Source organism: Capra hircus, chromosome 15 (assembly GCF_001704415.2).
Source record: "Capra hircus breed San Clemente chromosome 15, ASM170441v1, whole genome shotgun sequence".
Lineage (NCBI taxonomy): Eukaryota > Metazoa > Chordata > Mammalia > Artiodactyla > Bovidae > Capra > Capra hircus.
In genome coordinates, this window is record NC_030822.1 from 72,073,797 (window position 1) to 72,101,436 (window position 27,640).

The window sequence follows — 27,640 nt, forward strand, 5'->3', positions numbered from 1 at the left end:
TGGACGAGCCTGATGTCCATGGGTCGCAAAGAGTTGGACACGACTGAGCGACTTAACTTTTTTTAATATATAAAATAGATACCTAATAATACTGTATAGCACAGGCAACATTACTCAGTACATTGTCATGACTAGATCCATATAGACTAGATCCATATAGTGACCCCGTTCAGTTCAATCACTCAGTCATGTCCGACTCTTTGCAACCCCATGAATCGTAGCACGCCAGGCCTCCCTGTCCATCACCAACTCCCGAGGTCACTCAGACTCATGTCCATCGAGTCAGTGATGCCATCCAGTAATCTCATCCTCTGTCGTCCCCTTCTCCTCCTGCCCCCAATCCCTCCCAGCATCAGAGACTTTTCTAATGAGTCAGCTATTCGCATGAGGTGCCCAAAGTACTGGAGTTTCAGCTTTAGTGTCATTCCTTCCAAAGAAATTCCAGGGCTAATCTCCTTCAAAATGGACTGGTTGGATCTCCTTGCAGTCCAAGGGAATCTCAAGAGTCTTCTCCAAAACCACAGTTTAAAAGGATCAATTCTTCAGCGCTCAGTCTTCTTCACAGTCCAAATCTCATATCCATACATGACCACAGGAAAAACCATAGCCTTGACTAGACGGACCTTAGTCGGCAAAGTAATGTCTCTGCTTTTGAATATGCTATCTAGGTTGGTCATAACTTTTCTTCCAAGGAGTGAACGTCTTTTAATTTCATGGCTACAATCACCATCTGCAATGATTTTGGAGCCCCCCAAAATTAAAGTCTGACACTGTTTCCACTGTTTCCCCATTTATTTCCCATGAAGTGATGGACCAGATTGCCATGATCTTCGTTTTCTGAATGTTGAGCTTTAAACCAACTTTTTCACTCTCGACTTTCACTTTCATCAAGAGACTTTTAAGTTCCTCTTCACTTTCTGCCATAAGGGTGGTATCATCTGCATATCTGAGATTATTGATATTTCTCCTGGCAATCTTGATTCCAGCTTGTGTTTCTTGGCAGTCCAGCGTTTCTCATGATGTACTCTACAAAGAAGTGAAATAAGCAGAGTGACAATATACAGCCTTGATGTACTCCTTTTCCTATTTGAAACCAGTCTGTTGTTCCATGTCCAGTTCTAACTGTTGCTTCCTGACCTGCATACAGATTTCTCAAGAGGCAGGTGGTCTGGTATTCCCATCTCTTTCAGAATTTTCTACAGTTTCTTGTGATCCACACAGTCAAAGGCTTTGGCATAGTCAATAAAGCAGAAATAGATGTTTTTCTGGAACTCTATTGCCTTTTTTATGATCCAGCAGATGTTGGCAATTTGATCTCTGGTTCCTCTGCCTTTTCTAAAACCAGATTGAACATCAGGAAGTTCACGGTTCACGTATTGCTGAAGCCTGGGTTGGAGAATTTTGAGGCATTACTTTACTAGCATGTGAGATGAGTTCAATTGTATGGTAGTTTGAGCATTCGTTGGCATTGCCTTTCTTTGGGATTGGGAATGAAAACTGACCTTTTGCAGTCCCGTGGCCCCTGCTGAGTTTTCCAAATTTGCTGGCTTATTGAGTGCAGCACTTTCACAGCATCATCTTTTATTATTTGAAATAGCACAACTGGAATTCTATCACCTCCACTAGCTTTGTTCCTAGTGATGCTTTCTCAGGCCCACTTGACTTCACATTCCAGGAAGTCTGGCTCTAGTTGAGTGATGAAACCATGGTGATTATCTGGGTCATGAAGATCTTTTTTGTACAGTTCTTCTGTGTATTCTTACCACCTCTTCTTAATATTTTCTGCTTCTGTTAGGTCCATACCATTTCTGTCATTTATCGAGCCCATCTTTGCATGAAATGTTCCCGTGGTATCTCTAATTTTCTTGAAGAGATCACTAGTCTTTCCCATTCTGTTCTTTTCCTCTATTTCTTTGCATTGATTGCTGAAGTAGACTTTCTTCTCTCTTCTTGCTATTCTTTGGAACTCTGCATTCACATGCTTATATCTTTCCTTTTCTCCTTTGTTTTTCACCTCTTGTCTTTTCACAGCTATTTGTAAGGCCTCCCCAGACAGCCATTTTGCTTTTTTGCATTCTTTTCCATGGGGATGGTCTTGATCCCTGTCTCCTGTACAGTGTCACGAACCTCATTCCATAGTTCATCAGGCACTCTGTCTATCAGATCTAGGCCCTTAAATCTATGTCTCGCTTCCACTGTAGAATCATAAGGGATTTGATTGAGGTCATACCTGAATGGTCTAGCAATTTTCCCTACTTTCTTCAATTTATGTCTGAATTTGATAATAAGGAGTTTCATGATCTGAGCCACAGTCAGCTCCTGGCCTTGTCTTTGTTGACTGTATAGAGCTTCTCCATCCTTAGCTGCAAAGAATATAATCAATCTGATCTCGATGTTGACCATCTGGTGATGTCTATGTGTAGAGTCTTCTCTTGTGTTTGTTAGAAGAGGCTGTTTGCTATGACCAGTGCATTTTCTTGGCAAAACTCTATTAGTCTTTGCCCTGCTTCCTTCCACATTCCAAGGCCAAATTTGCCTGTTACTCCAGGTGTTTCTTGACTTCCTACTTTTGCATTCCAGTCCGCTATAATGAAAAGGACATCTTTTTGGGGTGTTAGTTATAAAAGGTCTTGTACGTCTTCATAGAACCGTTCAACTTCAGCTTCTTTAGCGTTACAGGTTGGGGCATAGACTTGGATTACTCTGATATTGAATGGTTTGCCTTGGAAATGAACAGAGATCATTCTGTCGTTTTTGAGATTGCATCCAAGTACTGCATTTTGGACTCTTTTCTGACCATGATGGCTACTCCATTTCTTCTGAGGGATTCCTGCCCGCAGTAGTAGATATAGTGGTCATCTGAGTCACCCATTCCAGTCCATTTTAGTTTGCTGATTCCTAGAATGTCAACATTCACTCTTGCCATCTCTTGTTTGACCTCTTCCAATTTGCCTTGATTCATGGACCTGACATTCCAGGTTCCTATGCAATATTGCTCTTTACAGCATCAGACCTTGCTTCTGTCTCCAGTGACATCCGCAGCTGGGTATTGTTTTTGTTTTGGTTCCATCCCTTCGTTCTTTCTGGAGTTATTTCTCCACTGATCCCCAGTAACGTGTTGGGCACCTACTGACCTGGGGAGTTCCTTTTTCAGTATCCTATCATTTTGCCTTTTCATACTGTTCATGGGGTTCTCAAGGCAAGAATACTGAAGTGGTTTGCCATTCCCTTCTCCAATGGACCACAGTCTGTCAGACCTCTCCAGCATGATCTGCATGTCTTGAATAAAAAACAACAAATTGTGCAACATCTGTTTTAAGTGGTCTCTTAACAGATCTTGTGAATTAGGGTGTTTTTTAGCTCCACTGCCATACTGCAGATATGACAGAGACAACAGCATCATTTGTATGCTGTTTTCTGTTTAAATGGTTGCAGTAACTGGAAGACAAGGGCCTAACACTAGGGTAGTAGCAGTAATCGGGAACAACTGGAGTTGAGGTTAGAATCGAGAAAGTAATACAGAACCTGCTTTGGGAAAAAATTATACCCCCCCCCCAAAAGAAAGCAAAAACCTTAGAGAATACCTTAGAGTACCAATAGGGAAATTGGTATCCTATGTGACAAGACTCCAATCTGAGAATTGTTCAATTGCTCAGTTGTGTCTGATGCTTTGTGTCTAAGAATACCCTCAGAATTGCAAATTAACTTAGGCCTGCTAATTCTTTTCAACTTTTCATGATTATATGCATTAAAAAATATGCTGTATTTGAAAATTCGAAACATTTTTCCTGTTGGAAGTTACATTGTTACTTTATGAGCTTTTAGTCACACATGAAAAACGTACTGAAAGAGCATTGCACAGTGAGTATTATTTGAAAAATTCATAATCCTAGAAAATCTCTGTTAAATCTCTTTGTAAATAGTCTTAAAAAATGAAACATTTGCCATCTGAACCTCTTTGAGTATGAATTTGAAAGACAGAGTTTAAAATTTTATTATTTACAATCGAAAAAATATAGTCCAAAATCTGAAATAGATTTTAACAGTGAAGTCACATGTGGAATTGTTAAAAAAATAAGACCATAGAAGGAATGAAAAGTATGCAAAATATTTAAGAATATTCAATAACAGAATTACAAAAACTACAGTGTGGTACACAGTTCATATGTATTCATTAGTATGAGACTTTTATTTGATCTTACATTTTAATACTTATTGAACAAGTGATATGTTAGTAGTTTGGTCATTAGAAATTGTGAGTGTTATTATAAAAATTATGAGTATGAAGTTTATTGCACAGTACATTAATGATAAATATGTTGCACATATATAAACTTATAGAAGATATGAGATAAAGATATGATTATTTTCTTAAGATTAAGGTTTGGATATTATAATATTTGTATATCATTCATATAGTATATTATAGATTATTTTGATGATATATATGCAAACACATATACCACATCATTATGGAACCTCAAATGAATTCTTATTATTAAAAAATTAAAGATCATATTAATCCTTAATCATATTAATCCATATTAATCAATAGTTTCATCTTTAAGCCATTGGTGGTAATGCCTGGAATTACTGAAAGCATGGAATATTAGTATTACTAATAAAATTGATTATGATACACTTTTCCTTCACAAGTGAAAACAAAGCATGCCATAGGATTTAGATTGTAACATACTCTTCCTTCTCAAGAGCACTCTTAACATGTCCAATAAAAATATATATGAGGAATAAATTTTTTTAAATGAACAAAAAAAACCCCATATTATTTTATACATCTTTCTTAGCATCAATAATTCAACATTTATTCTACAATATCAAAACCGCTTGAGAAAAAGATAAAAAGCAGAACCATAAAATACTACTTGAGATCAAAATTTCACCGTAGATAATATCTGTCTAAAATGCTATTATCAAAAAGGTGATAGCTATAAATGTTTCCCCATTTTTATTATCCATGGCTTTCTTGGAACTCATGAAGCTATATAGATTTTTCATCATCTGTGCTAGGAATACTTGAAAATGATACCCCCAGCATATTGAAAAATGATAAAAGAGAAATATCTTTATAACCTTGTTTAATAGAACTGACAGTAGTACAGAAAAATAAAGGAACACACATACATACATAAGTGCTTCTCTGTTAAATTGTACCTCTATATGAGCATATTGATAAGACATAATTAATATTAAAATGGTTGGTTTGTTATTCAGATATTTGTGGAGGACTTTTAACTTTTTTACTGAAAAGTAATGTGAATAATACAGTGTTCTTGGTTTTGTCTTTTAAAATTCTGTATTCCATCTTTGTTTTAGTTGCCTTTGCATACTTAATAAATAGTTTTGCTTAGTTATTTCTCCATATCAAAAGTCTTTAAGGAAGTTAACTTTTGAGTTTCCATGGAATATATTATGTTAACTTAGAAATATAAATAATTATGATCAGTCCAAAGCTGCATTGCAGGATGAATCCAGGACAAGGTAGGTCTTGAATGAAATCAATGTCATGATTTTTACTGGAGAGAAAGGAATCTGGTTGTGTTAGATATAACTGGAATATGCATTGTTTGGCTACTATTTATACTGCCTTATTAAGGAGTTCAGTTTCCTTCTGCTTTAAAATTATAAAAGTTTTTCTTCAGTTGTGGTGGTTTGTGGTAGATTACCTGAAAGGAAAGATGGCTGCAATGGAGATTAAAGTGGACTAGAATTTTTGAAAGAAAACGGTTGTTATAAAAGTTTACCTTTCATCAAAAAGCACACTGACTCTAAAAGTACTATAATGCTAAAGGCACGCTTTGAAATTTTGAATTAGTTTAGGTCTGATTTGGTTTCTAAAAATCCTGACACTAGGATAAAATATGATTCTGGCACATCAACAATATGACAGAAGCTCCTCTTTTCAGTTATCTTATCATGAAAGCTATACAGTTGGTTTGGATTTGCATAGTTAGCTGGAAAGATAAGAATTCTTGAGGTTGAACTTTTATGTCTGTCCTGTAAGTGACAGTTCTGGAGGAGTTATTAGATACGAGGTAAATACTATTTTCTTGTATTTTTAAATTCTATATCCTGTGATAGGTATGAGTCTGTAAAAGCAAATGTTTTCTAATAGTACAAGCAAAACATAAAATTTATAAAAATATAAATAATATCTTTGTATTCAAAAAGAAAAAATAAAATTCAGATTTTGTGTTGAATTTGATAAGAAAATTAACTCATTATCTATGTTCCTCTTATAGCTTCCTAAACACTTCAAAATGATTTTACATATTTTTGACAGCAGTAAAATTATTGTCAAGATTAAGAAAACTAATAACTAAGTACAGTTACATAGAAAAGTAGCTCATTATAATCATCCATAAGCTTTTATTAGCCAATTAACTATGAATAATGGACATATATGTATATATACTAATATATATGTATATGCACATATCAGTTGGACTTTTAATTTCAATAAATGCTCCCCATATCTATGCATTTAGGGTGTTTATGCATGTGTCTTTTTGAACACATGTATTAACCCAGTGTGGTATATTTTATACTCTTGAAAACACAGGGTTATATTTTTTGAGTGAATAGTGTAAGTTTTGGTAGGTTAATATATTTTAAGCAAAACTTTTCAATTATTTGTTTTTCATTGTATACAAATCTTTTCAGTTAACACACTATGTCCATTCATATTTCCCCATGTGGTGCTCATAATATTCCTGTGAGTTAAATATTATTATACTCATTTTAAGGAAAGGGAACTAAAAATGAAAGTACATAGAGATTTTCCAAGATCATATACAAAGACAAATTCAAAACTTCCGGTTACCTATTTATACTATATATGCCATTATATCTATATATCCTTTTCTGTCATTCTTGTTTTTAAAATAAGCAAAATGTGTCTGAAGAACAGAGAATGATTACATATTTTTGTACATCACCTTAGAAGCAGAAGTAATAGTGCCATCAACATTTGAATTATCAGTTTACTTCCAAGCCGCTGTTGGATATTGCTTCCCTAGGCATAATGGCTTCCAGTAAAACATTCTTTGCATTGCTTATACGTAATGGAAATGAAAGTGGCCATAAACAATTCCTTTTTCCTTTCAGTTATAGCAAAACCCCCATAAAAATGTGAACATAGAGAATTACATCAAATAAAGAGTAGTATTTTCAAATTATTAAAAAATTGCTTTACTAATTCTTAGGGTCTTTCACAAGCTTATCTACTTAATTCAATTGAAATAATATTTACTATAATAAGTGCTAGAAATTTGGTGATTAAAATTGTAACCAGGCCCCTCTCCACTCACAGTTAATCACCTAATGACCACAGGCAAGTACACACACATTTGAAAACAGATCAGAAACTCTATGCGTAGTAGAAATAGTATAGTGTAGCATGGGAACCCAAAATACCCACTCTACCAGGATTTCTTAAGGAATTTACTTTTCATAGGAAACTTGAAGAATGCAATATTTACACAAGATGATTGGAGTTGTTAAGGATATAGGAAAAGAAAGACTAAAGTATTGAGACAGAGGGAATAGCATGTGTGAAGAGAAGAAAATACATAATTCTGAATTGAGTACAGCGCTAAATATCTTGGTTATGGATTGGGCATGGACACTGGGTCAAATTTAGCATGGAATATCTCACTTTTCTAAAGCATGCTTAATGACATTAAGTAATAAATCCTGTTGAAACACTGAAAACAGTGTTCACCTTGGAGAACAAATAGCTGTGAGAACCTCACAGTGCTATAGTAGATTTGCTATGTGTGTGTTACTCATTCAGTTGCATCTGACTCTTTACAACTTCATGAACTGTAGCCTTCCCGGCTCCTTTGTCCTTGAAATTCTCCAGGCAAGAATACTGAAGTGGATAGCCATTCCCTTCTCCAGATTATTGGGGTAAACCATTCAAAAATACTCTCATTTAGCATTTTAGACTATCTTCAACAGCACAGATTTCATAAGTTCCCTTCTTATCTTTCATTCACTTATTAGTAATGAGTTAGTCTGAGTTTTGGTAAAGGGGGAGTTGATTTTTCTCACTATTGAAGAAGTTTTGTCTGCTCCTGGCAAGGAATTCTGATCACTATAACCTTTCATCTCTAAAGGTTAAAATCTCCTATTTTTAATGGCTTAGTAATATTTTAGAAATGGATATCAGGAATAATAAGATAGTGTGAATCCCCAGATGGTCATATAACATGGCTAAGAAATCAATCTTTTATTTGTTGTTTAAGTCACTGAGATTTTAGTAGTTTGTAACTACAACATAATTTAGCTCATCCTGACCAACATAGATGGTCAGGAAACAGTCTAATGTGTCTAATTTTTCATAGATAATATTAATCAAATTAAAGAAAAAATATGTCTCTTTACTACCAGCTACATAATTTTCAGAACCCAGTTAAGAGTGAAAAATGAGAGCCCCCTAGTTAAAATATTAAGACTTTCAAGATGGTGATGGTGGACTCTTAAAACAAGTATGAGATCCTAAGCATGTGGCTCTATGCAACTGCACAGGACGCACCATGAATTTTGTCCCATGTATATCAGAAGTCGAGCCTTTGTCTATAGTATGTATGAGTGAAATAATGTATTTTGTATGTGGGAGTATTGTGACTGTAGGAGTTGTTGAGCCAAGAAACTTAGAAGAGAAGTGATTCCTGTCCTAACTTTCCTTTTTTTTAAAAAGAGGATATTTGAAAGGTGTTCCTGATATTTCCAGAATATAGATAGTAATATAATCTGATAAACTTATTTTCTTTGTGATGATTTTTATGTTTTGGGGTTAAGGACTACAGAGAGTTAGGAAGAGTCACTTGTGTACATAATTGCTGAAATTTGCTGACAAGAGATTCTTTTGATAGATATATGGGTCAGGAACCTATATATTGAATTATGGCCTCTTTTAATCCATCAGATTATAATTATTTTTTATATTTAATTAAAATTCTTCATTGGAATTTGGAAAATACAGGTGGAAATAAGATATACATATATGTATATATATATTTATTATGTCAAGTTATATATATGCATATTGTTAGATTAAGTAGTATAAATGCAGTAAGCTGATGAGGTTTTGAATACTATGAATCCTTTTAATGTATTATATAAAGATTTTGTGGATTCCTTGTGAATCCTAATTAATAAGACAGATTCTTGATGCTTACAGCACTTGGATTAGTATGACTATAGGTCCTCACTAGACAGTCAAGCTCAGAAAATTTTAATGGCAAAAATATCCAGCTCTTCAGTTCACTGAACATGTTACTTTGCATGCCTGTATTTCCTACAAGGTAATCTGTTAACTTTGTCCCACAAGAAAGTAATAAAATTTATTTTCTAATATCATAGTTTAAGATTCTAGCTGAAAATTACATTCAGTAAAATATACTTTAATGAAAACTGTAACAACAGAACCTAACCTATGACTAATGTTTAACAAAGTAAAAAACATAATCACTACAACAAAGATTTCAGTATCACACTGAATTTTACTCTATACCTTTAAGTCATTGAGATCTGTAAAACAGAGTATTTTTCAGTGTTCATTGAAAAAGTTCAATATTTTATTAATTATTAAGATTTTTTAAATACTTATTATATACTGCGTATGAAATGGAAGCATTGCAAATTTTATCAGGAAAATAATTGAGGCATTTCTGACCTCACAAAGTTTATATCATAATCTGAAATATGTTTTTCATAGGAAATGAACTAAATTTTCCATAAACATAAGCTGCAGATTAGGGTTAGAATTCTAATTGAAAGTATCAAGACATGAATTTATAAAAATAAAAACAATTTAAATGAAAATTGTCTATTATAGAAAGAATTAGCAAGAGAGACTAGATTCTGAGTGCATACACTTTGGTTGGAACAATTATTGACTAAGATATTTATAGAGATAATACATTTACCACTTCCCTGAAAGCCTAAAATATCCATGAATTATATTAAGTTTTGAGGGAGGTAGCTAACCAAATTATATTTAAGCGCCCTTCAGGGATCTAAAGCCATAGCTAATTTCAATATTGTGAAGGTAATGTCAAAGCTAGAACACTGTATTGTGTTATGTTATTTTATTTTTCACACTAAATAAAATGAGTGCCTTACCAATATTCTGCAGATAACCATCACTGAAATTTTGTCTAACTAAGATTGATTTCCAAATCAGGTATAAGAAACTTCTGCTGATTTGCATTCTCTTTTCTATCTATTTTCCATTCTATCCCTTTGTAATTTCAGGTGAATTACACTAAACTTTTAAATAACGAGACTTACAAAAGTCATTTATACAAACTTTGTAAATGCCAATATTAAAGACAAATCTCAAATTTGCTTCAATAGTGATATGAAAGGCTATTGTCACATTCTGGGGAAAATATATATTAACTGAACTGCAATTGAAATTATTTTTCTCATAATACACACAGTATATCGAAACATTGTCTCATCAACCTGAAAAACTGTACCCTTTGCAAACAACAGGTTTACCTTGTATGTGGTCTTATCAGTTATATTCAGTATTTTGTGGTGGATATAGAAACTAACATCCTCATACATTTATCAGCCCTTAATTTATCTAAATCATTCTTGAATTTATTTTTTAATACTATATCATCTGTATTTGTAAGAGTTGCCTTTAAAGCAGAACCTGAAGTAACATCTTCTGTGCAGGAGTTTATTTACAGGTAATTATGGAAAACAGTAGTGAAGACATGGGGGAAATAAAGCAGAGAAGAAGGAAAGACTAGAGTGTATGACTGCCTTGGTTACAACCATGAGCACCTGGGAATACCCTGAAGAGATATAAAAACTGACCTTCAAAACTGTCCATTTGAAATCAGGAGGCTGAAGCTTTTCTCTACTAGCTCCTGGTACTTCTGGTTGAAGGTTATCAGACATGTCAACTGCCCTGTATCTCCAGGTAGTACAATGTCCTTGAAATGAAATTCTGCCAGTTAGCTTGAGCATTGCCCCCTATATCTATAGCTGAAATAATCATAGATAAGCCAGAGGAATGTGGTGTGAGGCACAAGCAGCATCTGCTATATCACTTTCTTCCAGAAAAAACTTTCAATAAATTTCCAATGTATTATATCAAGAATTATCTCCTTGCATATTTTTTTAAACTATCTCCTTATAATATAAAATCTAAGAAAACTTGATTGCATTTTTATTTTAGTTGTATCTTGATGCTCTTTGGGAAACTCCACAGTACACTGAAATCATCTCATATATACATCTATCTCTTTATTATTTATTCACTTTTGTTTCATTTATATTACAGTTCAGAATACTTGAAAGTGAAAGTCACTGAGTTATATCCAACTCTTTGTGACCCCATGGACTATATATAGCCCATGGAATTCTCCAGGCCAGAATACTAGAGTGGGTAGCTTTTCTCTTCTTCAGGGTATCTTCCCAACCCAAAGGTTAAACCTAGGTCTTCCACATTGTAGGCGAATTATTTTCCAGCTGAGCCACAAGGGAAGTCCAACAATACAGGAGTGGGTAGCCTGTCCCTTCTCTAGTCTTCCCGACCCAGGAGTCGAAACAAGGCCTCCTGCATTGCAGGTGGATTCTTTACCAACTGAGCTATCAGGGAAGCTCTGATGCTTTTCTGAATTCCTTACTTTAAGGATTTGAGGGAAGGTTCAACACATAGGCATGATCAATTTTTAAGTCCCTGTTAAGTTCCTCTCCTTATCTGGAGAAAGAGAGTTGGGGCTGAAAATTCCAAGTTCCTAATCACGGCTTAGTTTTTCAGTGACCATTGTCATCTAGGTGCTATCTAGGAGCCCACCCAGAGTCACCCCAGTTGGACAAAACATGCTTCCAGTGCTCTTGTAACTTCAGAGCCTTTGTCAGGTACAGTGTCAATGACAAATATTAATACAAGAGTTGCTGTTAGCATTCTTATCACTTAGAAGATTACAAGGGTTTTAAGAACTCTGTGCCATGAGTTGGTAGCAGACCAAACATATGTTTTTTTTTTTTTTTCTATCACACAGTTATCTTACATATAGTAGTTATTGCAAGCATGTTAACTGCTTAACCAGCAACTAGGACTACCCAGGTTTATTTCTAGTGAGCATTACTCTATCAAGCAATCTCTGTATGTATACATATCTACAAAGCCATGTATAACAGGTTGTCATGACAGCAATAGCGGAGTGAATGTCAAACAGACTGGGATTACATTCTGGCACTCCCTGAAATTAGCAAACTGTATAGCTTTTGGCAAAGGACTTTAATTAATTGAACTTCCATTTATTCATACGGAAGTGGACATAAAAATAACAACTTTATCACATCTTTTAAAGGACAGATTAAATATAATAACACATCTACAGATGTGTAACCTTAGCCTAATGTCTTGCACAAAGTATACAATTTAAAATGGGTAGAGTTAAAATATAAATGGGAAAACAAGAATGGGAAAGACTAGAGATCACTTCAAGAAAATTAGAGATACCAAGGGAACAGTTCATTCAAATATGGGCTCAATAAAGGACAGAAATGGTATGGTCCTAAAAACAAAATATTTAGCACATTTGGGGAATGGATGAATCCATTCAGGTAGAAGAATCAGAAATTTGGATGATTGTTTCACATACCCCTTAGGTTTGGGGAGATTTGTGGCTCCATTTGGTTTATCAGTGTTTTCTGAGGATTTTCTGAAAGTTGTATATCACATTAATCTGAGAATGTGTGGAAAGCATATAGAATATCATTGTTTAAAAGAGCCCATTTGCAAAATAGTTTACAAAACTATAACCTCAGTTATAGTTCTCTGATTGACACATGAAATTATATTTTCCTAAAACATCTAATTATATGTTTCTTAAAACATCTAATAAATTAAAAACTAAGTTAAACTCACAATGTTTCTGAAATAATTCTTGAAATTTTAAACCAACTATATTTGATCTAATTTCCCAACAATGTTGGAAGTTAAATAGTATAATTTAAATATTTCTTATGAATATTATAAATAAGATTTGGGGTTGAAAGAATAAATAAATTTTCAATATATATCAGTAGAAATATCTTAAATTATTTAAACTTGTTTAAAGTGTTGAAATGAATGTTTTATATTGTAAGTCCATTAATTTCACCTTTACCAATCCTGCTGCCAACTAAATATTCTTTCTGTTGTCAGTCTTGTGGGCAGTGGGTTAATAGTGCACATAGTGGCTGAGAAAGACTGTGGCAGCAGAGGTTAGAATTGGAGGATATCTAGATCCTGGCCCTTGTTTGGTAAACAATTTCAATAAATCTAAAATACTTGATGATTTTACATAACATTTTTGGAAATAATCTTCATTTCATAGCAAAATAACATATAATAATTCCACTGTTATTTATCTCCTTTAATCTCTGATAGAATACCATAGTATAAGGCTTCAAAGATTATACACGGTAAATCAAGGAGAAAAGGAACGATATAAGCCTCTGAATGCAGAGTTCCAAAGCATAGCAAGAAGAGATATGAAAGCTTTCCTCAGCAATCAATGCAAAGAAATAGAGAAAACAACAGAATGGGAAAGACTAGAGATCTCTTCAAGAAAATTGGAGATACCAAGGGAACATTTCTTGCAAAGATGGGCTCAATAAATGACAGAAATGGTATGGACCTAACAGAAGCAGAAGATATTAAGAAGAAGTGGCAAGAATACACAGAAGAACTGTGCAAAAAAGATCTTCACGACCCAGATAATCACGATGGTGTGATTACTCACCTAGAGCCAGACATCCTGGAATGTGAAGTCAAGTGGGCATTAGAAAGCATCACTACGAACAAAGCTAGTGGAGATGATGGAATTCCAGCTGAACTATTTCAAATCCTGAAAGATGATGCAGTGAAAGTCCTGCACTCAATATGCCAGCAAATTTGGAAAACTCAGCAGTGGCCACAGGACTGGAAAAGGTCAGTTTTCATTCCAATCCCAAAGAAAGGCAATGCCAAAGAATGCTCAAACTACCACCCAGTTGCACTCATCTCACACGCTGGTAAAGTAATCCTCAAAATTCTGCAAGCTAGGCTTCAGCAATATGTGAGCTGTGAACTTCCAGATGTTCAAGCTGGTTTTAGAAAAGGCAGAGGAACCAGAGATCAAATTGCCAACATCTGCTGGATCATCAAAAAAGCAAGAGAGTTCCAGAAAAACATCTATTTCTGCTTTATTGACTATGCCAAAGCCTTTGACTGTGTGGATTGCAAGAAACTGTGGAAAATTCTGAAAGAAATGGAAATACCAGACCACCTGACCTGCCCTTGAGGAACCTATATGCAGGTTAGGAAGCAACAGTTAGAACTGGACATGGAACAACAGACTGGTTCCAAATAGGAAAAGGAGTACTTCAAGGCTGTATATTGTCACCCTGCTTATTTAACTCCTATGAAGAGTACATCATGAGAAATGCTAGGCTGGAAGAGCACAAACAGGAATCAAGATTGCTGGGAGAAATATCAATAACCTCAGATATGCAGATGACACCACCAGTCTTTGGAAGGACTGATGCTAAATTGAAACTCCAAACTTTGGCCACCTCATGCAAAGAGTTGACTCATTGGAAAAGACTCTGATGCTGGGAGGGATCAGGGACAGGAGGAAAAGGGGACGACAGAGGATGAGATGGCTGGATGGCATCACCGACTTGATGGACGTGAGTCTGAGTGAACTCTAGGAGTTGGTGATGGACAGGGAGACCTGGCGTGCTGCTATTCATTGGGTTGCAAAGAGTCAGACACGACTGAGCGACTGAACTGAACCGAACTGAGTAAAGTGCAGTCTGCATGGGTTACAATAGTTTATTACACCTGTCTCTTTATAACAAAATTATAGAGATGCAGATGAACAAAATTTGCTCCTCCGTTTTTCTCAAGATTTTGAGAAATAGAGATTTATCTTTATTACCATTTATCAGAATCCCATACATTGTACATGATTTATCAGGGCTGTATATGTGTTCTCTGTGATCTATATCTATATCTATATATCTATATCTATATATATATCACCCTATTAGTTAAAAATAAAATGTTTCTAGTCAAAAACAACTTTACTTAACAGCACAACTACACAATGAAACATTATTGTATTTTCAGTTAAGAGCTTGAACTCAGCTTCAAGTATTTCTGTTGTTACCTTGTTTTATTCCCCCCTCCCCCCGCCCACCACACTAATTACTTATGGGCTTCCCTGGTGGGGTGGCTCAGATGGTGAAGAATCTGCCTACAGTACAGGAGACTTGGGTTTGATTCCTGTGTTGGGAGGATCCCTTGGAGGAGGGCATGGTGACCCTCTCCAGTATTCTTGCCTGGAAAATCACCAGGGACAGAGGAGTCTGGTGGGCTATCGTCCATGGAAAGACAAAGAGTCAGACACAACTGAATGACTAAGCACAGCACAGCACACATTAGTATAGCAGGACAATTGGAAGTTTGTTTCTAGGTTATTTCATTTCTGATTAAAAAATAACATTAAAAGCTTCTACTTAACTTACACAGAGTCTGATCTCTGCTGTTAGTGGGATTGTTAGGTTATCTAAAGCAGCCTCACCTGCCCAGGGTGATAGAGACATTTAGACAGAGAGCCTGCAAGATGGGTTTTCCCACAACTCAGTGCAAAAATGTCTCAAGCAATTGAAACTTTTTCCAAAGTAAACTGTGTCCTTATCCCTCTTATTACTTGTTCTGGGTCAGACATCAAATGCCAGAGTTTGTGTACAGTCAAAGCTGTATGTCTGTTTAAAATAGTCTTCATGTTAACATTGAATCATAGATTCTGTATCTCATTCGAGTCACCAGGGATCAGAATCCTTTTTTTTATTCATAAACACATTAAACAAAACAGCAAAAATTCAGGCATGTATAACTTTTAAAAATAGGGTGACTTTCTGACAAGAATTTTTTTTGAAGTGATTATTAAGAATTTTTTTTTAATTTTTATTTTTACTTTATTTTACTTTGTATTTGTCTGTATTCTGTTTTCTTCTTGCTATTGATGTAATTCATTTTGTGGAAGGGCTCTGCAGAGCTTTGCTGTATCTTGCTTTAGGAAAAATTGACATAGTTTATTAATCCCATTTATTTTCAACAAGAAGGAAGACATGTTTTTTGAGATAGTGAAGATGTTCAAGTATATAAAAGCGTTTTCCTTGAGTATTCCATTACATGAGTTGAAAGGCTAAAAAATTTTTGTATTAAAACTGTCACTTCTTAGAGAAATTTAAATACATTAGAATAGAGATTTAGAAATAACGTATGCAAATATATTCTTATCTCAGTAGCAATCTAAATATTATTTTCATTCATGAAGAAAGTCCTAGTAAACTCAAGTTTAGAATGTTTTCTAAGGTTAAATTTGGTCTATTGCAACAACTACGGTGGCTCAGCTGGTAAAGAATCCGCCTGCAATGCCGAGACCTGGGTTCAGTCCCTGGGTTGGGAAGATCCCCTGGAGAAGGGAAAGGTTACCCGCTCCAGTATTCTGGCCTGGTGAATTCCATGGAATGTACGGTTCATGGGGCCGCAGAGAGTGGGACACAAGTGAGCGAATTTCACTTTCACTTTCTAAGCTGGGCCAAGGTGTATAGCTGTAGGGGCATGCTTCTGGGTATCCTATGGCAAGTCCCACTGGCTCTCAGAGTCTGGCAGGCCAGGACCTGTCCTCAGGCAGCAGTCACAGAAGCTAGGCACAGGGGAGTGTACAGGCGCCTTCCAGGGAGTGTACAAGTGCCTTCCAGGCAACTTGGATGAGGCTGGAGGGAGAAGCGGGGAAGGGTCTGCCACCTTTTGTTGTTGTTTAGTCACTAAGTCGTGTCCAACCCTTTTTGTGACTTCATGGACTGCAGCCCACCAGGATCCTCTGTCCATGGGATTTCGCAGGCGAGAATGCTGGAGTGGGTTGCCAGTTCCTTCTCCAGGAATCTTCCAAAACCAGGAATCGAACCTAGGTCTCTTGCAATGACAGGCAGATTCTTTACCAGTGAGCTACCGGGGAAGCCCCTGGTACCTGATTTCCAAGTCTTGCCACTGGTCCTGAGATGTGTGCTATTAAAGGAGCCTGACTCTCACAGCAGCTTTTAAAATATGTGGTTAGACAATATTTGCCTGGTCTCTCTGCTCTGAGCCCTGGGGTAATAATAGCCAAGGTTTGTGCTCAGGTATCCACCAAGAAGTGCCTTGTTTGCTGAAGTCTTTTGTGTATTGTGGATGGAAATCCTATTAGCTTTCTAAGCTATGTGTTTGGAGGCCTGTCTCCTGGGTAGGAGTCGACGTCCCTCTTAATTTTATGACACTGTATCAAGAGCAGTAATTACAGTGAGAGTCCATCTCAGCCTTTTCCGATTGTTTCAATGTATGTATTTTCTCATTTGCTGGATGTGTAGAGTTCCTGAGTCGGTTTCCAGGTATCTTTCAGAAGGAATTACTTCATTTGTAGCTGTACACTTGGTACACATATGGGAGGAGGGGGAATCAGATGCCACTTATCTGCCATGTTGGTTAACTCCCTGAAAGTCTGTATACATCTTTTTTTTTTAAAAAACCATGTATGATCTGTACTAATATTTGAAACTTAATCATGGCAGTGGTATTTTTCAGGGAAGTTCCTGTGGAAAGATTAAGTCCTTTTATAGCTACAGGCTTTTATTAGACAATGATATGAACAGATACAATAGAAATATTTCAGAAGAGTTGAATAATCTTAAGTGGTCTTCTAATTAATCTCACCCATGTCTTTTAGGTATTTTTAGTGTTCAGGTGTGTTGTCAGACAAGACAGTAAAGTCTACTTTGAGATGTTACTGTTAACTATTTCTATTCCCATGTCTCTGCTGCCTTCTAACTCCTGTTAAAAAAGGTGAGGTTTTCTGTGGAATACTTTGAGTATTTTATTATGAGTATGACTTAGAAGAAGCAGGCACAGGATGGTGAAGGAAATTTGTTAAACGATGTTGTCAGCCTTCTGAATGGGCAGAAGAAGAGGTCTGTGCACTGTATACTGTTTGGTGTTCTGTGTCTGTATAGTGAACAGTCACTACTGGATGTTTAGCTAGCTGTTGGCAGCTAAGAGTTAATGCCGGGCTGGAAGAAGCACAAGCTGGAATCAAGATTGCCAGGAGAAATATCAATAACCTCAGATATGCAGATGACACCACCCTTATGGCAGAAAGTGAAGAGGAACTAAAAAGCCTCTTGATGAAACTGAAAGAGGAGAGTAAAAATGTTGGCTTAAAGCTCAACATTCAGAAGACTAAGATCATAGCATCCGGTCCCATCACTTCATGGGAAATAGATGGGGAAACAGTGGAAACAATGTCAGACTTTATTTTGGGGGGCTCCAAAATCACTGCAGATGATGATTGCAGCCATGAAATTAAAAGACGCTTACTCCTTGGAAGGAAAGTTATGACCAACCTAGATAGCGTATTGAAAAGCAGAAACATTATTTTGCCAACAAAGGTCTGTCTGGTCAAGGCTATGTTTTTTCCTGTGGTCATGTATGGATGTGAGAGTTGGGCTGTGAAGAAAGCTGAGCGCTGAAGAATTGATGCTTTTGAACTGTGGTGTTGGATAAGACTCTTGAGCGTCCCTTGGACTGCAAGGAGATCCAACCAGTGCATTCTAAAGGAGATTAGTCCTGGGTGTTCTTTGAAAGGAATGATGCTAAAGCTGAAACTCCAGTACTTTGGCCACCTCATGAGAAGAGTTGACTCATTGGAAAAGACTCTAATGCTGGGAGGGACTGGGGACAGGAGGAGAAGTGGATGACAGAGGATAAGATGGCTGGATGGCATCACCAACTCGATGGAGGTGAGTTTGAGTGAACTGCGGGAGTTGGTGAAGGACAGGGAGGCCTGGCACGCAGCAGTTCATGGGGTTGCAGAGTTGGACATGACTGAGTGACTGAACTGAACTGAAGTGTTCAGTAGAAGTCTTCTGTAAAATTACCACATTCTAGGCTTTTATTTGAGACTTCCCTGGTGGCTCAGACGGTAAATCATCTGCCTACAATGTGGGAGACCTGGGTTCAAACCCTGGGTCGGGAAGATCCCCTGGAGAAGAAAATGGCAACCCACTCCAGTATTCTTGCCCCCCCCCAAAAAAAAAATGGGTGAAGAAAGGTGAGCTCCGAAGAATTGATGCTTTTGAACTATGGTATTTGAGAAGACTCTTGAGAGTCCCTTGGCCTGCAAGGATATCCAACCAGTCCATCCTAAAGGTGATCAGTCCTGCATGTTCATTGGAAGAACTGATGCTAAAGCTGAAACTCCAATACTTTGGCTACTTGATGCGAAGAGTTAACTCATTGGAAAAGACCCTGATGCTGGGAGGGATTGGGGGCAGGAGGAGGAGATGACAGAAGATGAGATGTCTGGATGGCATCACTGAGTCAATGCACATGGGTTTGGGTGAACTCCAGGAGTTGGTGATCGACAGGGAGGCCTGGTGTGCTGTGATTCATGAGGTCGCAAAGAGTTTAACATGACTGAGTGACTGAACTGAACTGAACTGAGGCTTTTATTTGTTGAAAAGTTTTTGATAATTGCTAAAATTTCTTTTGTCCCTATTAGTTTGGTCAGGTTTTCTACTTCTTCATTATTCAGTCTTGGTAAGCCATATGTTTCTAGGAATCTGTCCATTTCTTCTATTAAAAGAACACATATGGAGAAAAGTTCTTGATATTGGACAGGGTAGTCATTTTCCTGGATATGAGCCCTGAAGCAAAGGCAGCAAAAACAAAAATAGAAAAACAAGATTACATCAAGCTATGAAACTTCTGCATGTAAAGGAAATGGATCAACGGAACAAAGATACAGTCTAAGGAATGGGAGAAAATATTTGTACATTATACAGTTGATAAAGGATTAGTATCCAAAGTACATAAGGAACTTCAGCAACTCAATAGCAAAAAGAAATAAAGAAACAAAAAACTCCCCCAAAACTCCAAGTAAAAATAGGCAAACAACTGTATAGAAATTTTTCAAACAGGATACACAGATGGCCAAAGGATATGTGAATAGGTGCTCAACATTATTAATAATCAGAGAAATGCAAATCAAAACCTCAATGGAATATCTGCTCATAGAAGTTAGAATGACTACCATCAAAAAGGCAAAGGAAAATAGCTGTTGGTAAAGATACAAAAAAATTGAACCCTTGTATACTGTTGGTGGTAATGTAAATTGGAATGGCCATTATGGAAAACAGTGTGGAACTTCTTTAGAAATCAAAATTAGAACTCAGTTATGATCCAGCAAACCCATTTCTGGGTATATATCCAAGGCAAGCTAAATCAGTCAGAGAAGGCAATGGCACCCCACTCCAGTACTCTTGCCTGGAACATCCCATGGGCGGAGGAGCCTAGTAGGCTGCAGTCCATGGGGTTGCTAAGAGTCAGACAGGACTGAGCGACTTCACTTTCACTTTTCACTTTCATGCATGGGAGAAGGAAATGGCAACCCACTCCTGTGTTCTTGCCTGGAGAATCCCAGGGACGGGGGAGCCTGGTGGGCTGCCGTCTATGGGGTCGCACAGAGTTGGACACGACTGAAGTGACTTAGCAGTATCAGCAGTAGCAGTAGCAGTATGATCCAGCAAACCCATTTCTGGGTATATATCCAAGGCGAGCTAAATCAGTATCTTGAAAAGATATCTGCACTCTCATGTTCATTTCACCATTATTCACAATAGGCAAGACTTGGAAAAAACCTGTTTGTCAACAGATGAGTGGATAAAGAATACGTGATGTGATGTATTCTTTATAAGAATACATAATGAATGCACATATTCTTTAAAAGAATATATGTGTATATATATATACACACACGTTTTCTTTCTCTCTCTCTCTGTATATAGATACATAGATAGATAGATAGATAGATAGATAGATAGATAGATAGATGTGCTATCAACTAGTAAAGAATCTGCCTGCAATGTGGGAGACCTGGGTTCAAAAGATCCCTGGAGGAGAGAATGGCAACCCACTCCAGTATTCTTGCCTGAAGAATCCCCATGGACAGAGCAGCCTGGCTGGCTACAGTACATGCGGTCGCAAAGAGTTGGCCATGACTGAACAACTAAGCACAGCATATATAAAATTTCATTCAGCCATGAGAAAAAAGGAAATCTTGCCATTTGGAACAAGTTGCATGAACCTGGAGGACATAATGCTAAGTAAAATAAGCCAGACAAAGACAAGTTCTATATGATGTCACTTATACATCAAATCTAAAAGAAAAAAAAAAAAAGGAAAAACTCTTAGAAACCGAGCACAGAATAGTGACCAACAAAGTGGAAGTAGAAAGGATTGATTTATGGGGATCTGGTACTCAAAGGAACACATATGCATTTATGTAGGATGAATAAAGCCAGAGAACTGATGTACAGGTATGATGACTGTAATTGATGATATTAACTGGAGATGTATTCACAGTGAGTTCACATGCACTCATCACAGAAACAAAGTGGTAACTGTGAGGAGTTGGTATGTTAATTAGCTTGACTGTAGTAATCATTTCACCATGTATATTGATAACAAATCATTATGTTGTACAATTTAAATGAATATAACCTTTATTAAAAAATTTAAGATTTAGAAAATAATAGAGTGAAATTTGGGTAAAAAGGCCTGACTCTTTTTAGGGTGGCATATCGCTAGTAAATATCAAGGTAAACTATAATGCCACTGTCGTATGAGGTATGCATACACTATGAAAAGCATGTATATTGTTTCCCTAATCTGATATATTACCTACTGTTCTTCATTTCTACTACTTTAACCTCACTGTCACTATAACTCAAACACACAGGTCCAATGTAGGAATCATCTTAGCACAACTTCTCCTATTATTTTTCTTCTCACTCGTGTCTCCCCCACCACATCCCCACCAGTGAAATGTCGAATTTGCTTCTTTCTTATCTGTATCCTGTCTTCTGGGGCGTAGGTATTTTTCCACAAATGTTACTTGGGCTACTTAGGATATTTGCTCTGCTTTAGTCTTATCCTTGTGTTAGCCAGGATGAGCCCGCTGCTGTATCTGTGCTCCTACACTTTCCAAACTACCTTTTGGCTCAAGTGTAAAACCACTGCATAAAACACAGTACAGGGTCTCACTTCACTTACTGTTTCCAGCTCTTATCCCTCTGACTCTCTCATGCACTCTAGTTGATAAACTCTATCCACATCAGACTCCTGGTCTTACGCTTCAGCTCTTCTTAGCGTTCTCAACCGGAAACACTCCTCTACCCTTCACCTACTCCTTGCTCTGCAAATAGTCCTTCAGGATTCTTCTTTCATGTCTTTAACAAAGCATGCCTTCACGTTTAGCCTGGATGAAGTGTTTTGTTTTGCTTTTTCTTTGTTTTTGCCCTATTGGGATCACCCATCACTGTATCACGTTGAGACAAATATGTGATGTAGAGTAAGATTTATTAATAATAATTTCATTGCAGTTTATTCAGCTTATATTTTTAAGACTGAAATCATTTACAGCTCTCACTATTCATAGAGAGCTTCTCTGGTGGCTCAGATGATAAAGAATCCACATGCAATGCAGGAGACCTGGGTTGAAAACATACTCTGGAGAAGGGGATGACTATCCACTATAGCATTCTTGCCTGGAGAATTCTGTGGACAGAGGAACTTGGTGGGCTACCATGCATAGCATCACAAAGAGTTGGACATGACTGAGTGACAAACACACACTATGCATGAAAGTGAAAGAGAAAGTGTTAGTCACTGAGTCTTCTCAGACTCTTTGCAACCTCATGGACTATAGCCCGCCAAGCTACCCTGTACCCAGAGTACTCCAGACAAGCATACTGGAGTGGGTTACCATGCCCTTCTCCAGGGGATCTTCACTACCCAGGAATGGAATCTGAGTCTCCTGCTGATTCTTTACCAACTCTCCCTAGAAGGTGCTAATTTTTACCTAAGATTGAATCAGTTGTTAATTATTTTGTAAATAAGTGTGATGAAATTAAAATGGTTGATAATCACTTGACAATCAACCTCACCTCGCTAATATTAAAAAAATTAAAATATATATACATTCAAAAGAACTGAGATATAATTTTAGATATTTGCAATTAAGACATATTGTAATAACATTTTACATGTTGATGACCATGTTAAAATGGACATTTTCATATTTCACTAAGTCCAAGTCTAAAAAGTTTACTAGATGTAATTTAGTAGTATGGATCAGGAGCCTGTACTTTATCATGCCATTTAACTCAGTAATTCTACTTCTAGAGGTTCATTATAAGTATTATATATTGAGTTGTAGACAGTTATTGTGTGTCAAGATGGCTCTAGAGTTTTATGAAAAAGAAAATAGCAACTATGTATGAAACTTCTGTACTGTGAGATAATACACAATGTAATGATATTTAGAATGAATTTCTAATGACATGAAACATGGTTATGACATCTGCTAAGAAATACAGTATTCAAAAACAATTTAAACTATGTGAGAACATAAAAAAAATAATAGAAGTAAATAAAACAAACTGTAAAGTTACTTGTTTCTGGATGGTTGTATAGTAGATTTGTATCATCTCCTTTTCTACATATTCTAAAATTTCTATTATGTACATGTATTCCTGTTACAAATAGAACATAATAATGTAAGCCTGTCAATGTTCTGCTAATTGTAAGTATACAAATTCTTACCTATTATTTCATTCATTCATTTACCAAATCTTGATTTAATTGACTAGATTAAATAATATAGACAAGGTACATCATCTCCATTCTGCTGAAAGGAACAGAAGCAAGCAGGGAAATGTGTACATTAATACAGCCAAGAAAACATGTAAATAAATAACTGATAATTGTAATATGTGATATGCATGAAATAAGTAGGCCATCAGTTCAGTTCTCAGTTCAGTCATTCAGTCGTGTGTGACTCTTTGTGACTCCATGGACTGTAGCATGCCAGGCTTCCCTGTCCATCATCAAATCCCAGAGCTTGCTCAAACTTGTGTCCATCAAGTTGGTGATGCCATCCAACCATCTCATCCTATGTTGTCCCCTTCTCCTGCCTTCAGGGTCTTTTCCAAAGAGTCAGTTCTTCGCATCAGGTGTCCTAAGTATTGGAGTTTCAGTTTCACCATCAATACTTCCAGTGAATATTCAGGACTGATTTCCTTTAGGATTGACTGCTTGGATCTCCTTGCAGTCCAAGGGACTCTCAAGAGTCTTCTCCAACACCACAGTTCAAAAGCATCAATTCTTTGGCACTCCACTTTCTTTATGGTCCAACTCTCACATTCATACATGACTACAGGAAAAACCATAGGTTTGACTAGATGGACCTTTTCTGGCAATGTCTCTGCTTTTTTTATATGCTGTCTAAGTTGTAGACCATACTAGTAGGTCAAAGAAGTAGTAGGTAAAAAGTAGGCCAGAATGGCATGATAGAATGTTACTCATGAGGAAGTATGATAGGTGACAATTGATAATTAAAATAGATGAACCATGTACAACGCTGGAAAAGGGTATCCCAGACAGATGAAACAGCAGGTGCAAACAGTTCTAGTAGAATAAGCATGACATGCTCCTAAAATGGAAAGAAAAACTCAGTGACTAAGGAAGTATGGAAAGTTAGGAAGGAGAAGATCATCTGTGTGGTCTTTGGTAAGGGGTTTGGAGTCTCTATGTAATGAAAAGCCCGTTGAGGGATACCTGTCCTAATTATTTATTTGATACCACTAATTTTTTCACATTACTGCTCAATAAAGATAAATGCATTTATTGCTAACATTCCATTTTTTGGTAAAATTCTTATAGATTCATAGCAGTCACTATACCAATTATATTGTTGTTATTTAGTCACTAAGTATTGTCAGATTCTTTTGTGACTACGTAGGCTGTGCCTGCCAGGCTCCTCTGACCATGAGATTTCCCAAGCAAGAATAGTGGAGTGGGTAGCTATTTCCTTCTCCAGGAGATCTTCCTAACCCAGGAATTGAACCCATGTCTCCTGTATTGCAGATGGGTTTTTTATGACTGAGTGCCCAGGGAAGCCTGCAAATTATATACTATATTTAATAAGGTTAAATAAGTATAAAGAGATCAGTGTATGAAATTATCTGCACTGAAAGATTAATTCTGAGATCCTTTCCATTTTGCATCACTGTATTCCCAGTGATATCAAATAATAGCTAATGAACAATTTTTGAGTACATGAATGTAGTCATCATTTTCAGTAGATTGTATGTTATGTGAATATAATAATACTGATAGCTTTATTTAAGCACTTCTATGTTTTGAGCATCTACTCTAAACTTCTTTCAACTAGCTTCTTGGCATTTCAATCCCCAGTACTCTAAACTCCTATATTGTTCAGGTTGTGCATCTAAATTGGCCATTCTTCTTATATCTCTTCTTTTTAAAATGCCATTCTTCTACTTCTCTAAGCTGTTCCACTTGAAAATTTCACATGTTTCAATAGTTTCCCTATCAAAACTCTCCTCAGCCTCCTCTGTCCTTGGAGGTAAAGGCACTTTAGTTCAGTTCAGTTCAGTTCAGTTCAGTCGCTCAGTCATTTCTGACTCTCTGCGACCCCATGGACTGGAATGGGTGAATTTAACTCAGATGAGCATTATATATACTACTGTGGGCAGGAATCAATTAGGAGAAATGGAGTAGCCATTATGGTCAACAAAAGAGTCTGAAATGCAGTACTTGGAGGCAATCTCAAAAATGACAGAATGATCTCTGTTCGTTCCCAAGGCAAACCATTCTATATCACAGAAATCCAGTCTGTGCCCCAACTGGTAATGCTGAAGAAGCTGAAGTTGAATGGTTCTATGAAGACCTACAAGACCTTTTAGAATAACACCCCAAAAAAGATGTCCTTTTCATTATAGCGGACTGGAATGCAAAAGTAGGAAGTCAAGAAACACCTGGGGTAACAGGCAAATTTGTCCCTGGAATATGGAATGAAGCAGGGCAAAGGCTAATAGAGTTTTGCCAAGAGAAGGCACTGGTCATAAAAACACCCTCTTCCAACAACACAAGAGAAGACTCTACACATGGACATCATCAGATTGTCAATACAGAAAACAGATTGATTATATTCCTTGCAGCCAAAGATGGAGAAGCTCTATACAGTCAGCAAAAACAAGACCGGGAGCTGACTGTGGCTCAGGTCATGAACTCCTTATTGCCAAATTCAGACTTAAATTGAAGAAAGTAGGGAAAACCACTAGACCATTCAGGTATGAGCTAAATCAAATCCCTTATGATTATACAGTGGAAGCGAGAAATAGATTTAAGGGGCTAGATCTGATGGGTAGAGTGCTGGATGAACTATGGATGGAGGTTCACAACATTGTACAGGAGACAAGGATCAAGACCATCCCCATGGAAAAGAAATGCAAAAAAGCAAAATGGCTGTCTGGGGAGGCCTTACAAACATCTGTGAAAAGAAGAGAAGTGAAAAGCAAAGGAGAAAAGGAAGGATATAAACATCTGAACTCAAAGTTCCAAAGAATAGCAAGGAGAGATAAGAAAGCCTTCCTCAGCAATCAGTGCAAAGAAATAGAGGAAAACAGCAGAGTGGGAAAGCCTAGAGATTTTTTCAAGAAAATTAGAGATACCAAGGGGATATTTCATGCAAAGATGGGCTCATAAAGGACAGAAATTATATGGACCTAACAGAAGCAGAAGAAAGAACTGTCCAAAAAAGATCATCATGACCAAGAAAATCAAGATGATGTGATCACTCACCTAGAGCCAGACATCCTGGAATGTGAAGTCAAGTGGACCTTATCAAGCATCACTATGAACAAAACTAGTGTAGGTGATGGAAGTCCAGTTAAGCTATTTCACATCCTGGAAGATGACTCTGTGAAAGTGCTGCACTCAATATGCCAGCAAATTTGGAAAACTCAGCAGTGACCATGGGACTGGAAAAAGTCAGTTTTCATTGCAATCCCAAAGAAAGGCAATACCAAAGGTTGCTCAAACTGCTGCACAATTGCACTCATCTCATACGCTAGTAAAGTAATGCTCAAAATTCTCCAAGCCAGGCTTCAGCAGTCCGTGAACCATGAACTTCCAGATGTTCAAGCTGATTTTAGAAAAGGCAGAGGAAAGAGTGATCAAATTGCCAACATCTACTGGATCATGGAAAAAGGAAGAGTGTTCCAGAAAAACATCTGTTTCTGCATTATTGACTATGCCAAAGCCTTTGACTGTGTGGATCACAATAAACTGTGGAAAATTCTGAAAGAGATGGGAATACCAGACCACCTGACTTGCCTCATAACAAACCTATATGCAGGTCAGGAAGCAACAGTTAGAACTGGACATGAAACAACAGACTGGTTCCAAATAGGAAAAGGAGTACATCAAGGCTGTATATTGTCACCCTGCTTATTTCACTTCTATGCAGAGTACATCATGAGAAACGCTGGACTGGAAGAAACACAAGCTGGAATCAAGATTGCTGGGAGAAATATCAATCACCTCAGATATGCAGATGACACCACCTTTATGGCCGAAAGTGAAGAGGAACTAAAACGCCTCTTGATGAAATTGAAAGAGGACAGTGAAATAGTTGGCTTAAAGCTCAACATT